Genomic DNA, 10,455 nt, shown 5'->3' with positions numbered 1-10,455 from the left:
TTTTTCAAAAAACAGCTCGGGAAAATATAAGCAGTTGTTAGAGGGACAGCAGGAAATTATTCAGAGAAATTTGTTTTTGGAAGATCAGGAGATGGACAGGAATAAGACACTAGCTGGTACAGTTGAAACAAAGGTTTTGGTGGACGTTTCCATTCAAATGACAGAAAAGCAACAAATAGTTTCTTTATTGCAAGCTGACAATCTTTATGGCAACAAATTTTGGCTATATGGACAAAGAAATGGACTGAATGATTATACAAGCAAGAAGAGACGAAATGGGGATTTCAAGTTAGAAAACGCGCATCAACCTCAAATCACCATTTTAAAAGTTTCAAAAATAAAACTGGGGGGACTGTTGACAGAATTTATTAAAAAAAAGGATTGGAAAAAATATAGAAAGAAGAGAAGAACAGAAGATTAAGAAAGATATCTACCTGTGGATTTTGAAATTGGCATCGGGCAAATATGTGTTTTAATGGCATTAAGAGATTTTTAAAATGTTTAACATAAGGTTATATTATTTTACAAGATATATGAGATAAATTGTATAAGCTTTTAAGATGTCTAATCCTTTGAAGCGAAGAGGATTAATGTTAAATTCAGAATTTTATTGCAAAATGATAATTAGTTTTGGATAGTTAAGGGTTGCTCTCTAAAAAGTTAGAGGTATTAAGACGGTTAATTGAAAAATTGAAAGACACCCTCCTGTAGATTCTGAAATTTATATTTGGTAAATAAGTGCTTTAAAGGTATTAAGAGATTTTTAAAATGCTTAACATAAGACTATACTATTTTAAAAGCTATATGAGATAAAATGTGTAAGATTTTAAGATGAAAAATTTTTCTTTTTTTTCTTTTTTTCTGGTATAGAAATGGAATTTATTCATGATTTCTACTGTTTGTAAGACTGCTAAAGTATCGGATTATACATCAAGAAAAAGTTTTTTCTTTTCCTTTTTTATAAGTAGGAAGAATGAATTTAATTTAATTGGTTTTGAGAATTTATAAAAGGGAGGTTGATGAATTGGAGCAAGGGAGTTAAAGAACATGTGGGAGTTTTGAACTTTATAATTTGTTAGTTTATTTTATGTTTGTTAGATGCTATACCCTGTTTTTGCTCAGGGAAGTCAGGGGGGGTGGGAAGGGGGGGATAAGGGATGGGTGGGAAAGGTGGTGAATAGAGAAATGTTTTAGCAGAAGAAAGTATATTCTATGAGTAGAATACAGGAGTTGCTCAGACACTAAAGGAGGAAAATATTTCACAGCAAAGAAGTTAGAAAGGAGAGAGGAGGAGGGGGTTGGAGGAGGAGAGGGAGGGTGAGGAATGGAAGAAAGGAGAGGAGGAAGGGAAGGGGATAGGGGTAGGAGTGAAGGCAAGAAGGGGGAAAAGAAGAGAGAAGTGGGGGAAAGGGAAAGGAAGTAGGATGAGGTGGGAGAAGAGGCAGCAGAAAGTAGGAGAGAAGAGGAGGGAGGGAAGGGAAAGAAAGGAGGAGAAGAAGAAGGTTTGTTGTGAAATGAGGGAAGAAAGAGAAGAAGAGAACTCCGAATGTAATTAAAATGTCTTATTTTAATGCTTTCTTTAAGGGAAACATGTATATGTAGGATTTCTTATGTATAAGAAAATGTACAATTTATGTGGGGAAGGGGAAAGGGTGAGGGGAGAAAATTGTTTGAATTTCTTATAAAACTTTTCAATAAAAAAAAGAGACATGCTGAAAAGACTGGAAAAAATTCTTAAATTTAAATTGGATTTTGAAAAAAGAAAAAAGAAAAAGTTGGGGATTCAACTTTTAAAACGTAAGAGAAGAAGAGACTTAAATTGGACTGTTAAATTGGACTGTTTCATAACTACAGCAAAATGGATACTGGAGCGACTAAGGGAAAGTGTGGATTGCAGAGATACACTTTCTCCTGTAAAAAGGAACACCGTAACTTGCAGTTTGTTTTGGAACACTTTGAAATTACAAATAATAGCCATGGGATTTTGGTGCTGGAGGTTTTTTCTTTGTCTTCAGACAGCTCCTTCAGTGGAAAGAAAGAGGAAATACAACAGAACTTTTATAATTGTTATTAATTGGCACAGGAACAAAAGAAAATGGCATAGGAATAAAAGGAAAGTTGATGTACTTATCTCCAAAAAACTTGAAAAACTTGAGGATCTTACTTCAGATATGAAAGATGAAATGGGAGTGATAAGGGGGGATATTAAGGAGTTTAATGAGAAGTTAGAAGAAATAAGAGGTGACATGGTGAAGCAGGAGGGAAGATTACAGGAGGTGGAAACCAGGTTAGGTAGATGTGAAGGTCGACTGGATGGATATGAATGTGAACAGATTTCAGTAAATAGAGCTGTAGAAGAGGAGATTTTTTTTGGGGAACTTGAAAGATCTTCTTTTAAGATTACAAGATGTAATAGAGGAAAAAGGAGAAGATTTAAAAGGGATTATAGGGGACATCATCTCTGAAATACTAGAAAAAGATAAAACAGTGGTCCTTAGTGATATTGATGAGGTATTTCGGGTTTTTACTAACTATGCAAAGAGATATAACCACCCATGAGAAGTACATATTAGGTTTAAGAAGAAGTCGGTGCGGGAGGAGATCTACAAGAAATCTCGGGACCGAGCTGTAGTATTTAGGGGAAAACAGATTTCAGTGCTGAGGCAAGTTCCAAGATGGGTTAGGGAAATCAGGAGGAATTACCAGGCTTTAATGCTACAGCTGAGGAAGAATGGGATTATGTATAGGTGGTTATTGCCAGAAGGTCTCATGTTTATGTGGAATGATAGGAAAGTGAAAATAGAAAACCGCCGGGATGCTCAGGATTTTTATGAACCCAATTTTAAATCTACACAATTAGAGCTGGAATTAGAAAGAGAGGAGGAGAGTAGAAGTTCAGAGGAATTGCAGGAAGAAAAGAGCATGGGAAACCAAGAAGAAAGGAAGAAGGAGGGGAAATTAGAGGAAAAAGGAGAGGGAGGCAGAGAGATGGTGTTACGAGAAACCCAGCAAATCAAGAAAAAAGTATTAGGAAAATAGGACTAATAGGAGGAGGGAAAGAAAGGTGGTGATGGGGGAAGATGTGCGACTCATTTCTTTGAATGTTAATGGTTTAAATATTCCCTCTAAAAGTAGGAAAATACTAAACAATTTAGCTGTAAGGATCGCCTCTCCTTCCAACTTAAGAAAGTACGAACTCTTGAAACGTAGTTGTTCAAAAGGATTCTTTTATTAAGCAGAAGTGAAAACCATCCAGCTAAAGCACAATCTGAATGCCCTTAGGCAAAGCAGTAGGATTAAAGTGGTAGAGACCCCTCCCTTTAGGTCAGAATGCAGATTTCAGCCAATACACAAGTGTGAAGATGTTTTCTTTACTATTTCCTTTGAGAACCCGAACAAACATGCATTCCCACCACTTCCCTTTAAAGTGAGACAACCCACATGGCTATCATATAAATTCCTGCAGGTAAAGGGAATCTCAGGCTTCCTTGGCGCCAGGATATAGGTTGTAAAATATCTGATGACACAGGCCATGCTAGTAAATCGAATCCAAGTCCCCCCTTACTTCACTTGAATGGCAGTATCACTTTTAGGGATCTGACATGCTACCCTCCTTAGAAAACAAAAGGGTCCACCTGTAAAAAAACAAAACAAATATACACAAGATTTCAAGATTTCATGATAGTAGATCAACAAGGTTTGTTAAAGTATTGGGAGTGAAATTTTCTCAGTAAGATTGGAGCCCTTTGTTTTTAAGAGCTTGGTGATGGGGAGGGCAATCTGAGCGAACGCAGGGATAAACTGGCGGTAAAAGTTGGCAAACCCCAGGAAGCTCTGTAACTGTTTACGTGTGCGTGGAGGGTCCCAATCAAGTACAGCCTGCACTTTTAGAGGATCCATCTCAACCCCCGGGTGTGAAATGCGGTATCCCAAATAATCAATCTTCTCTTGATGGAATTCACATTTGGAAAGTTTGGCATAAAGTTTGGCAGTGCAGAGTTTGTTTAAAACTGCCCTGACTAGTTTTACATGTTCTGCTTTGGTCTCGGTATAGATTAAAATGTTGTCCAAATAGACCAGCACCCCCTTATATAAATGCTGATGCAGCACTTCATTTATTAACTGCATAAACACTGCAGGGGCTCCTTGTAACCCAAAGGGGAGCACCTTGAATTGATAGCAGCCAAGGGGGGTGTTAAATGCCGTTTTCCACCCATCCCTTCCTTAATTCTGACATGGTAGTAAGCCTCCCTTAAGTCCAGCTTTGAAAAATTTTTCCCTTTAGCGAGGTGTGCTAACATATCTTTCATAAGGGGGAGAGGATACACGTTCTGCACACTGATAGTATTAAGGTTTCGATAGTCAACACATAAGCGTTTTGAACCATCTTTTTTCTCTCTAAACAACACTGGGGCTGCAATTTTTGGTCGGGCTGGCTCGATGAAACCCCTTGCTAGGTTTTTCTCAATGAATGTTCTCAGCTCTTCCAACTCCCTCGGTGACATGCTGTACATCTTGGGTTTAGGGAGTTTCGTGCCGGGTAAGATTTCTATTGCACAGTCAGTGGCACGGTGGGGGGGGGTGGGGAGCTCATCTGAGGCTTTTTCGCTAAAAACCTCAGCTAAATCCTTGTATTCTATGGGTATGCCCTCAGTTGGTGTGGCATGACCAGGCATGGCTGTTTCTCGATTCTCTGCCCCCTCAAGTCCTTTATGTGGATACTCAGCAAAAGTCACCTTCCTCTGAAATTTTATGATGCCTTGTTTCCAATTGATTTGTGGGTTCCATCTTTTTACCCACGCAAGGCCCAGAACCAACGGCCATTCCATGCCAGGTGCCACTATAAAGGTAAGCCTTTCCTCGTGGCTTCCAATGCCTATATGTAGAGGCACAGTGGCCAGAGAAGCTGGCTCCCCTCCTGCTATTGACCCATCTAGTTGGCAGAAAGCAATGGGGGTTTTCAGCTTTCTTACGTTAATCCGTAACTTCCCTACTAAGGTTGGGCTGATCAAACAACGGGAATCCACTAGGGTGGGGATACTTATCTCCCTGTCCTGGTTTGGGATAAATAGTCTTAAGGGGAGGGTAAGCAGTTTAATTGGTTTGCTTACCAGTGGCTCATCATCTGGATCGCTTCCGAACGAGTGTGATTCCTCCTGTTCAGATGCCAGGGTTTCTTCCCCAAAGAGGGGAGGGGATGGGACTTCTATGGTCTCCCTGCTCCTCAGGGCAGTCTCCTTCCCACGCCGACCCGGTTTTCAAGGACCCTCCCCCGGTGGGTGGTTCCGGGCGGGTGTTTGCGAATGACACTCTGAAGCTCGGTGCCCTTCTTTTCCACACTTGAAACAGGCTGAAGATCTCGGGGAGAATGCGGTTTGTGGTTTGTGGGGCTCTTGCTTCCATTGGGGTGAGGATTTCTTCCATGCTCGCCCCGCTCGATACTGGTTTCTGGCCATATCGATCTCAGCTTCTTCGGTGGTGACATACCATTCATGTAGGTCATTCGGTGCCCCTCGGGCCACGCAGGCATTGTATAGTTCATCACTCAGTTCGTCCTTGAAACAGCTCACCAAAATATCTTCCGGCCAGTGCACATGACACGCGAGGTCCCGGAATTCTTCAGTATACTCTGCTACTGGCCGTCGCCCCTGCCTCACCACCTTAATGCGGTCATGTGCTTTGCGATCTGCCAGTGGGTCCTCGAACCGACGTCGCAGGGCCATCATGAAATGGTCGAAATTCCGCAGTTCTGGTGCGTTGGCATTATGTAGGGTCACCATCCATTTGGCTGCGGCACCCTCTAGGGCTAGGGTCACAACTCGCACTCGGGAACCTTGGGTTTGGAAATCACGCCCATACTCTTGCATGTAGGTGAGCACATGTGCCACAAAGAATCCTAATTGTTGCAGATTCCCATCAAACTTCACCCCAAGAGGGGGAGTTTCTCTTTCCAGCTGAGGAGCCCGGGGTTGGTTGGAACAGGCGCCGGTGTGCGTGCTGCCTGGAGGGGAGGGTTTGCTGGGTCTTCTCCCGCAGCTACTGCACCATCTGCTCGATAAGCGGCCTCCAGGATGGGGGTGCCTCCCCTGCCATCATCCATGACTGCTGCCCTTTCAGTGCTCTTTGGTTGTTGTCCTGGCTCCCTTCGGATGTTAAGATTTTCCAAAGTCTCCATCACCAATTGGGTTATATGCCTCTTCAGATAGTCCTCCCTCAGGGGTGCTTTGATTAGCCCCCCCTGGTCAGTAAGGGCTTCTAGTTCCAGTTTCCACCCCGGTTTTCGGTTGCCACAGTTGAGGGTGACTCCTCTGGTTCTCTCATCCCAGCCATCTTTCTTCCCAATGCCAATTGACCAGTGGGGCTTTTCAGGATTCTCCAGGGTTACCTCATCCTCTCCGATGGGTTGCACGAGACAGGCATCCGACTGGGTGGCGGTTGCTGTCTCTCCCCAGCAATCGGTTTCTTCCAGCTCTCTGCTTTGTTCAGACATGGTTTCCAAGGTCCCCTCAGTAGAGCAAAGATTGCTTCTCTGGGTTGACCGTTTTGCAGATTGTGCTTTCTGTAAGGATCGCCTCTCCTTCCAACTTAAGAAAGTACGAACTCTTGAAACGTAGTTGTTCAAAAGGATTCTTTTATTAAGCAGAAGTGAAAACCATCCAGCTAAAGCACAATCTGAATGCCCTTAGGCACAGCAGTAGGATTAAAGTGGTAGAGACCCCTCCCTTTAGGTCAGAATGCAGATTTCAGCCAATACACAAGTGTGAAGATGTTTTCTTTACTATTTCCTTTGAGAACCCGAACAAACATGCATTCCCACCACTTCCCTTTAAAGTGAGACAACCCACATGGCTATCATATAAATTCCTGCAGTAAAGGGAATCTCAGGCTTCCTTGGCGCCAGGATATAGGTTGTAAAATATCTGATGACACAGGCCATGCTAGTAAATCGAATCCAAGTCCCCCCTTACTTCACTTGAATGGCAGTATCACTTTTAGGGATCTGACATGCTACCCTCCTTAGAAAACAAAAGGGTCCACCTGTAAAAAAACAAAACAAATATACACAAGATTTCAAGATTTCATGATAGTAGATCAACAAGGTTTGTTAAAGTATTGGGAGTGAAATTTTCTCAGTAAGATTGGAGCCCTTTGTTTTTAAGAGCTTGGTGATGGGGAGGGCAATCTGAGCGAACGCAGGGATAAACTGGCGGTAAAAGTTGGCAAACCCCAGGAAGCTCTGTAACTGTTTACGTGTGCGTGGAGGGTCCCAATCAAGTACAGCCTGCACTTTTAGAGGATCCATCTCAACCCCCGGGTGTGAAATGCGGTATCCCAAATAATCAATCTTCTCTTGATGGAATTCACATTTGGAAAGTTTGGCATAAAGTTTGGCAGCGCAGAGTTTGTTTAAAACTGCCCTGACTAGTTTTACATGTTCTGCTTTGGTCTCGGTATAGATTAAAATGTTGTCCAAATAGACCAGAACCCCCTTATATAAATGCTGATGCAGCACTTCATTTATTAACTGCATAAACACTGCAGGGGCTCCTTGTAACCCAAAGGGGAGCACCTTGAATTGATAGCAGCCAAGGGGGGTGTTAAATGCCGTTTTCCACTCATCCCTTCCTTAATTCTGACATGGTAGTAAGCCTCCCTTAAGTCCAGCTTTGAAAAATTTTTCCCTTTAGCGAGGTGTGCTAACATATCTTTCATAAGGGGGAGAGGATACACGTTCTGCACACTGATAGTATTAAGGTTTCGATAGTCAACACATAAGCGTTTTGAACCATCTTTTTTCTCTCTAAACAACACTGGGGCTGCAATTTTTGGTCGGGCTGGCTCGATGAAACCCCTTGCTAGGTTTTTCTCAATGAATGTTCTCAGCTCTTCCAACTCCCTCGGTGACATGCTGTACATCTTGGGTTTAGGGAGTTTCGTGCCGGGTAAGATTTCTATTGCACAGTCAGTGGCACGGTGGGGGGGTGGGGAGCTCATCTGAGGCTTTTTCGCTAAAAACCTCAGCTAAATCCTTGTATTCTATGGATATGCCCTCAGTTGGTGTGGCATGACCAGGCATGGCTGTTTCTCGATTCTCTGCCCCCTCAAGTCCTTTATGTGGATACTCAGCAAAAGTCACCTTCCTCTGAAATTTTATGATGCCTTGTTTCCAATTGATTTGTGGGTTCCATCTTTTTACCCACGCAAGGCCCAGAACCAACGGCCATTCCATGCCAGGTGCCACTGTAAAGGTAAGCCTTTCCTCGTGGCTTCCAATGCCTATATGTAGAGGCACAGTGGCCAGAGAAGCTGGCTCCCCTCCTGCTATTGACCCATCTAGTTGGCAGAAAGCAATGGGGGTTTTCAGCTTTCTTACGTTAATCCCTAACTTCCCTACTAAGGTTGGGCTGATCAAACAACGGGAATCCACTAGGGTGGGGATACTTATCTCCCTGTCCTGGTTTGGGATAAATAGTCTTAAGGGGAGGGTAAGCAGTTTAATTGGTTTGCTTACCAGTGGCTCATCATCTGGATCGCTTCCGAACGAGTGTGATTCCTCCTGTTCAGATGCCAGGGTTTCTTCCCCAAAGAGGGGAGGGGATGGGACTTCTATGGTCTCCCTGCTCCTCAGGGCAGTCTCCTTCCCACGCCGACCCGGTTTTCAAGGACCCTCCCCCGGTGGGTGGTTCCGGGCGGGTGTTTGCGAATGACACTCTGAAGCTCGGTGCCCTTCTTTTCCACACTTGAAACAGGCTGAAGATCTCGGGGAGAATGCGGTTTGTGGTTTGTGGGGCTCTTGCTTCCATTGGGGTGAGGATTTCTTCCATGCTCGCCCCGCTCGATACTGGTTTCTGGCCATATCGATCTCAGCTTCTTCGGTGGTGACATACCATTCATGTAGGTCATTCGGTGCCCCTCGGGCCACGCAGGCATTGTATAGTTCATCACTCAGTTCGTCCTTGAAACAGCTCACCAAAATATCTTCCGGCCAGTGCACATGACACGCGAGGTCCCGGAATTCTTCAGTATACTCTGCTACTGGCCGTCGCCCCTGCCTCACCACCTTAATGCGGTCATGTGCTTTGCGATCTGCCAGTGGGTCCTCGAACCGACGTCGCAGGGCCATCATGAAATGGTCGAAATTCCGCAGTTCTGGTGCGTTGGCATTATGTAGGGTCACCATCCATCTGGCTGCGGCACCCTCTAGGGCTAGGGTCACAACTCGCACTCGGGAACCTTGGGTTTGGAAATCACGCCCATACTCTTGCATGTAGGTGAGCACATGTGCCACAAAGAATCCTAATTGTTGCGGATTCCCATCAAACTTCACCCCAAGAGGGGGAGTTTCTCTTTCCAGCTGAGGAGCCCGGGGTTGGTTGGAACAGGCGCCGGTGTGCGTGCTGCCTGGAGGGGAGGGTTTGCTGGGTCTTCTCCCGCAGCTACTGCACCATCTGCTCGATAAGCGGCCTCCAGGATGGGGGTGCCTCCCCTGCCATCATCCATGACTGCTGCCCTTTCAGTGCTCTTTGGTTGTCCTGGCTCCCTTCGGATGTTAAGATTTTCCAAAGTCTCCATCACCAATTGGGTTATATGCCTCTTCAGATAGTCCTCCCTCAGGGGTGCTTTGATCAGCCCCCCCTGGTCAGTAAGGGCTTCTTGTTCCAGTTTCCACCCCGGTTTTCGGTTGCCACAGTTGAGGGTGACTCCTCTGGTTCTCTCATCCCAGCCATCTTTCTTCCCAATGCCAATTGACCAGTGGGGCTTTTCAGGATTCTCCAGGGTTACCTCATCCTCTCCGATGGGTTGCACGAGACAGGCATCCGACTGGGTGGCGGTTGCTGTCTCTCCCCAGCAATCGGTTTCTTCCAGCTCTCTGCTTTGTTCAGACATGGTTTGCAAGGTCCCCTCAGTAGAGCAAAGATTGCTTCTCTGGGTTGACCGTTTTGCAGATTGTGCTTTCTGTAAGGATCGCCTCTCCTTCCAACTTAAGAAAGTACGAACTCTTGAAACGTAGTTGTTCAAAAGGATTCTTTTATTAAGCAGAAGTGAAAACCATCCAGCTAAAGCACAATCTGAATGCCCTTAGGCACAGCAGTAGGATTAAAGTGGTAGAGACCCCTCCCTTTAGGTCAGAATGCAGATTTCAACCAATACACAAGTGTGAAGATGTTTTCTTTACTATTTCCTTTGAGAACCCGAACAAACATGCATTCCCACCACTTCCCTTTAAAGTGAGACAACCCACATGGCTATCATATAAATTCCTGCAGTAAAGGGAATCTCAGGCTTCCTTGGCGCCAGGATATAGGTTGTAAAATATCTGATGACACAGGCCATGCTAGTAAATCGAATCCAAGTCCCCCCTTACTTCACTTGAATGGCAGTATCACTTTTAGGGATCTGACATTAGCGAAAATTAATTATGATATTACTTGCCTTCAGGAAGCTCATATTTTA

General features: G+C 44.4%; 1 long non-coding RNA gene across 1 annotated transcript; it reads right to left on the bottom strand.

Moving 5' to 3' along the window:
- Positions 1-3,163: 3,163 nt before the first annotated feature.
- On the bottom strand, positions 3,164-9,436 carry LOC148114208 (uncharacterized). The gene is made up of 3 exons (XR_015733916.1): positions 8,513-9,436; positions 5,112-7,038; positions 3,164-3,635 (listed from the first exon to the last, which is right to left on the bottom strand). It is a non-coding gene; the product is annotated as an uncharacterized LOC148114208 (long non-coding RNA).
- Between the last annotated feature and the right edge of the window lie 1,019 nt (positions 9,437-10,455).

The sequence above is a fragment of the Pantherophis guttatus genome, chromosome 4 (assembly GCF_059756535.1).
Source record: "Pantherophis guttatus breed Tessera chromosome 4, ASM5975653v1, whole genome shotgun sequence".
Classification (NCBI taxonomy): domain Eukaryota; kingdom Metazoa; phylum Chordata; class Lepidosauria; order Squamata; family Colubridae; genus Pantherophis; species Pantherophis guttatus.
Note: the sequence above shows the minus strand (reverse complement) of the source record. Positions and strands in the feature narration are given on the sequence as shown.